We start from the raw sequence: 6,423 nt of genomic DNA, 5'->3' as shown, positions 1-6,423 counted from the left end.
GCCTTGCCATGCGGATCAAGCCGATTGCATTGGCATCCAGCAGGTCTTTGCTGAAAAGTGCAGATGCCCTGGGACAAAAAAAAAAAAAAGCCCTCACCAGCTGTCACCTTGCGCGGCGGCGGGTGGAAGAACAGACAGGGGAGCGCGGAACACGGTCAGGCGCCAGCTGTTGCCGGGGAGACGGGCCTCTCCGGAGAAGACCAAAAAGAGCAGCATTTCAGAGCTGTCAAGGCCATGCAGCCCCACTGTGATGAAGCTGGCTTGGGGGGGGGGGGAGGGACGAGGGGGTACGTGAGTCCTGAAGCTTCTGGGGATTGGTCGGATGAAGCAATCTCGCTCTCAAGCCGAGCTGCTCACGTTCTCCAGCTCCTGGAAACTGACAAGAGCTATTTCCTTAGAAGCACCTGGTGCGGCCTCCCCTATCAAACCCATCGGCCACCCTCCAGCAAGCACCCGTGACTCATCGCCCGCCACACTGTGATGGGGAACGTTCCCGGGAGGCGCTTCGCTCTTCTCAACACCTGCCCAGCTGTGTTCTCGTGTAAAGCGGCTCCTAAAAGGCCTGGGAATGTTGTAACCGTCTCATCTTCTTGCATGGATCAGAGGGGCTTGCTTGCTGATGGCTGGTGGGTCGAGGATGTGTCTTAGCCCTTAATGGGCCTGTCAGGGCTGTTTCCCACTCTGGCACTCCCGTTGCAGAAGGTGGGGGCCTGCAAAGACCTTAAATGCCTCCCCTCTATAGGTTCTGCTTACAAAAAAGCTCCCCAGAGTCGCAGATGCACTGATGCTGAGAAACCCTCCCTCCGCAAAAAGCTGCCACCATCAAGTGATTTTACCCTAAAAAACAGAGGGAACACTTGAATTCCTCCTCCAGGGTCCCCCAAGCTCTTTTGACCCAGAGCTTGAAAAAAGAAAAGAGAGACACAAGCTGCAGCCTCTGGCAGCTGACTACCCAGTCTTAGGCAGGCAAAGACACTCACAGATCCCCTGTTACTGTCCAGGACACAAGAATCAAATCATTGTCTTAAACAAGTGATTTTTATGAACAAACCAAAGACATACTTGAGAAAGCAGACTTGGTTGCTAGGCGTACAGAGCAACGAAGTAAAACATATTAAAACACAGAGAAAATCTCTGGGAACATCTTTTAGATGGTGAGAGGAGGAGGGAAGTCCTGGATTCACACAGAGACATTTAAACCAAACAGCCAAAATAAAGAAAAATACCCTGATCACAACTAGATCCACTTTTCCCTCTACTCGCGGTCTGTGCTGATCTGTACTTCGACGTCCAGTTCACTCCCATGTCCAATATTTCTTATAGGCAGGGCTCGCCGGACTGTGGCGAGCCCCACTCACCAGCCACGCTGTCCGGTGATCTGCGTGGGTGCAGAACACCTGAACGCGGCTCTTCCGGGTTACAATCTACTTGCCTGTTGCGGGCAAGTAGATTGTATTATTTGTCGAGCCCTGGGCAAGTAGATTGTATTATTTGTTGAGCCCTGGGCAAGTAGATTGTATTATTTGCTGAGCCCTGGGCAAGTAGATTGTATTATTTGTTGAGCCCTGCTTATAGGCATGGTAATTCTGAACGCTGCATCTGCTCTCTCCAGCCCTTTTCTTAGAAATCCCCCCCAAAAGAAGAGTAGACCAGGTGTCTATATCCAATTCAGATTTCAGCACGATATCCCCATTGGTTCTTCTGGCCCCCTGCCAACACTCTTGCTAGCTACCAGGTGCTAGCCAGCACTCCTCCTAGCCATCACAGCTTGCTGATAGCTGGTGGGTCGAGATTGTGTCTTAAACCTTAATGGGCCACTGACCCCGGGGTGGAAAACTTTAAAGCCGCAGCAGTTAGGAGACTGTGCTGCTTCTATGTTTGCCGTCGTCCTGTCTTTCCCCAATTCATGGGGCTCGTTTGCTCAAACAGGCTCTTTATTCGGTACGACAAGCTCAGGTGAAGCAGCAAGAGCAGATGAACTTTTAAGGTCAAGTTTTAAAAACACAGCCTGTATTTTTGCCCACCTACGTGTAGATGTGCATGCACACACTTTTCTGGCCAAACCATGTGCCCCCGCAACCGCTCTCCCCCTACAGACCGTAGCCAGATTTTGATAACTCTGTACAGCAAAATGCCTACATACTTCATTGACATGTGCAGTTGCAGTCGGTGTGCACCCAGGCAGCTGGTAACACTTTGGGATGATTGAGTTGGGATTGGTCCTGCTTTGGGCAGGGGGCTGGACTTGATGGCTCCTGAGGTCTCTGCAGCCCTGGGAGTCTCTGATTCTAACACATCTCATCGGCTAGTGGCAGAGGCAAAGGCAGCATACCAATGCACTTGAATGTTTGCATGCCCATGGCTGTAAAAAATCAAGATTACATGCTCGATTTGCAGGCGCCGACCTGATGAAAGTATCATTTGGCTGGGCTAAGAATTCCACAGGTCAGCGGACGGGCCGCACGATCGTAATGTGAAATTGGAGACCAGGATGGGAACCGGGTGAAAATGAGTCCTTACAGAAGGAACGCTCCATCGTGCCATTATCCCTCATCACAAAAAGAAAAAAACGCATGCGCGCAGGACGCTGAATCAGCTCCAAGACGCATGCTCTTTAAGCTCTCATAAGAACATAAGAACGGCTGTACTGGGTCAGACCAAAGGTCCATCTAGCCCAGTAGCCTGTCTGCCGACAGTGGCCAGCACCAGGAGGTGCCCCAGATTGGGTGGACCGAAGACAATGATCAAGCGATTTGTCTCCTGCCATCCCTCTCCAGCCACTGACAAACAGAGGCCAAGGACACCATTTTATCCCCTGGCTAATAGCCTTTTATGGACCTAACCTCCATGAAATTATCTAGCTTATCTTTAAACTCTGCTATAGTCCTAGCCTTCACAGCCTCCTCTGGCAAGGAGTTCCACAGGTTAACTACATGCTGTGTGAAGCTCTCCCCCAGGGCCCCAGTCAGTGGGTGCTGAAGATTTTGCATTCAGCGGTGGCCTGGCAGAAACCATCGGGAAACGGGAAACGGAGCTAGTCCCTGCTGGGCAAAGCTTCCCCACCGATCTGAATGCCCTGGGTGCGGATGTGTGAGAGGAAGGCTTGCAATGTGGCATACAATGAGAGAGAGGGAGACAGGGAACGACTGGGCAATTAATGGATAAAACATGTTCAATATAGACACACACACACACCCTCTCTGTCTGCAGGAGGGGGTGGATTGCACTGCTTGGTGCTACAGAAGAGGAATTATAATCAAGTTTGGGAATTGTGAAACAATCCGGTCTCCCCCTTAGGGAAACCATCTTTCTTTGAGGTGCTACTACAGCTGTGCAAACCTACAGGTATCCGGGGGTATCCATATCCGTGGATGTCCATGAGGGAATCCGTGGTTCATTTGTGCGGCTGTAGATACAAATTGACCTCCGTTCTCTGGCCTATTCCTTCAGGCAGCTGGCGGCTGTAGTCTGCCTTAGTGTGACCTCCTCTATACGACAGGCCATCACATTTCACCCAGTTATTGCTTTATAGAGTGAAGATCCCCGCAACTGATCTACGCTCCGTGCTTCGGAGAAAGGTGAACCTCCCCCCACCACACCCATCCCTCTATGTTCCCTGCTAATCCGACCTGGGGGGGAATTCCTTCCTGACCCCTCCTCTGGAGACCAGTTCGCATGTCAGCAAGACACGTCACAGGCCTCGTAGAAAGAGGATGTTCTGTTCCATCTCAAAGGCTGGTTCGCCTCATTCAGGGTGCGTCTACACGGCATCCTTACCTCGAAATACGCTACGCAGTGTGCACCACACAAATGGCATAGTTTATTTCGAGGTCATTTTGAAATAGCTCATTTCGAAATTTGGCGCTGTCTGCACAATGTCCCATTTTGAAATAACGTGCTATTCTGACAAGTCCCTTAACCCTTGTGGAATGAGTAGCATGCCTGTTATTTCAAAATATATTTACGGGTGCGTTTAAAGACACAGAATTGCTATTTCGGGATACTTCCGGTATCCCGAAATTGCCCCGCTGTCTAGACGTAGCCTCAAAGTCCTGCCTACAGCTGTGCAGAATCTCAGATGAGAGGCATCAGAGGAAAGTGAAAAAAAAAGGCCTAGACTATATCAAGCCAGTGCTTCCTCAGGGAAAAGCAAACCTACCTGACATTTGCAGGCAACAGGTTAAAGTCCTGGAGCATGACATTTGATTACAGTCGTGGTCTCAGTGCAACAGTGCAAGCGCTGTGAAGTGCAGAAAGCAATGCAGGCAATTGTATTCTCCATAGGGGAAGGGCACTTGATCTCTGACAGCAGATAGATACTCTGAGGAACCTGTTGCCATCCAAAAAAACAAAAAAAATCTCATTTAAAAGGCATTTTTGCTCAGCCTCTGGCACAGCAAAGTAATAGCCACTCAGCAGTTCCAAGATTGCATTTTGCAAAAGGCAGAAACATAGCGTCTCTCCAACTTTGCTCTAAAAATCAAGAATTTGGGAGCTCGGAGCAGGACTGAAAATTTGACATGAGAAATTCTCCCTTCCCCGCGAAAGAGCTGGAGTAAGCACGCTCGCCCGTCTACACAGCTCTGCAGAAAGAGTCGGTCTTCAGACCAGTTAAGCCACTGGGAAGTAACGATCACTCTCCTTACTTTGCTTTAAAAAAAGAAAACAAAACGATCGCTGATTAATTCGTTCGGTCTCAGAATTTGTTTTTCAGCCGAACTGATTGGGAGGCGAATCCTGTTTACTGGGCCTTGGACAGATGGAACAGATCAATGGAGCTGAAAGGAGCCATCCTTCTACAAAAGAATTTCAAAACTCGCTTACAAAGGGAGACAGCTGGAGTGTAATTCACTTGCAAATTCAACACTATCAACTAGGACTGTATAAGGATCTCAGCTGGTTAATGCACTACAAAGGCAATTTCCCCTCTCTGGATAGTCACGTCTCCAGACCAAATGCTGTGAATGATCCACTTCTACCCTGACTTGATTAGCTTAGTTAACACAAGCAACTTCTTCCTTATATCTACCCCTGCTTCTGTAGCTAACTTCCACTCCCATTGATCTGATGAAGTGGGCTTTCTGCACAAAAGCTTATGACCCGAGAAAAGTTAGTGTCACAGGACTCCTTGTGTTATGCTTATAAGAAGCACATGGGATCTTTTGCAGGGAAAAGGCAATATGCCGTGTTTATTGAGAATACAGTAGAAAAGCAGCTAGCATATGCTTACACACACACACACACACACACACACACACACACACACTCACACGTTCTCTTGCCAGTTGATGTTCATCGTTCCCCGCCTGTTCCTTACATTCACTAGCTGGCCAAGCTAGTGATGTACAAGGCTCGGGACCAGGTTCCTTTCAGCCCGGGCTGAGATCCCCGTGGAAGTGGCAGACGAACCCAACGTCTGTGGCAATGTGGCTTTGTCTTCTACCATTTCCTTGCATTGGGGCCGATGGGGTTGGGCATCCTCATGCTGGCTTGTTTTCCTAAGTCGTTCCTCTCCTCCCTCAGCTATTGTCCCATCAGGCTGGTTTCGGTCACTGCTGTCTTGTCTGGATTGAGAACTGCCTGCCTTCCTCCTGCAGAGTCACTATGCCCCCTTCTCACGGTTTGGTGTGGCGTCTCCGTACCCTCTCGCGTGTCCTGGTGCCTCCCTAGAACACCTGGCGATGGCCTTTCCTGTTATCTCCTAACGCTCAGGGGCTGTGTCTAGACTGCATCCCTTTTTCGTAAAAGGGATGCAAATTAGACACATCGCAATTGCAAATGAAGCGGGGATTTAAATCTCCCCCGCTTCATTAGCATAAAAATGGCTGCTGCGTTTTTCCGGCTCGGAGCTTTGCCGGAAAAAAGCGCCAGTCTAGACGCGGATCTGTCGGAAAATAAAGCCTTTTCCGAAAGATCCCTGCCCACCTGCTAGCCCTGGCACCCTGCCCTAGCCCATCGAACTCAGGCTGCCGGGCCAGTGACTCTGTGCAGCCCAGTCACAGCGGGCAGGCCTGGCCAAGGGAGGGTCTGGCTCAGGGGGCTTCCTCAGCCACACGGGGGGTCTGTGCTTCCTGCCTTCCCAGGGAGGAGGGAGAGGTTGTGAAGCTTGGGTCTTACGCCGACCTGGCACGGAGGTGCCCAAGCAGGGAACAGCAGGGCGGGGCTTAGAACCCAGCTCTAGTGGCTCCCAGCCCCGTGGCCGTTTGCCTGGCTTTGTCTGGGCTGAGCACTGGCAGACGCAAACACAGCGCAGCTGGTAGGTACCGGATGTGAGTGAAGGGACTTGATAACATCGTCTGGCTTGGCCTGGTCAGCCCCTGCCCTGCCCTCTCTGTCGATTCGTGTAAGCTCAGCTGCCCTGTGCCTCAGTTTCCCGCCTGCAGAACAGCCATGCTCCCGCTGGCCTGGCTTTCGGGGCTGCTG

Source organism: Pelodiscus sinensis, chromosome 12 (genome assembly GCF_052426305.1).
Source record: "Pelodiscus sinensis isolate ZL-2025 chromosome 12, ASM5242630v1, whole genome shotgun sequence".
Classification (NCBI taxonomy): domain Eukaryota; kingdom Metazoa; phylum Chordata; order Testudines; family Trionychidae; genus Pelodiscus; species Pelodiscus sinensis.
The sequence above is the reverse complement of the archived record's forward strand: the minus strand, read 5'-3'. Positions refer to the sequence as shown.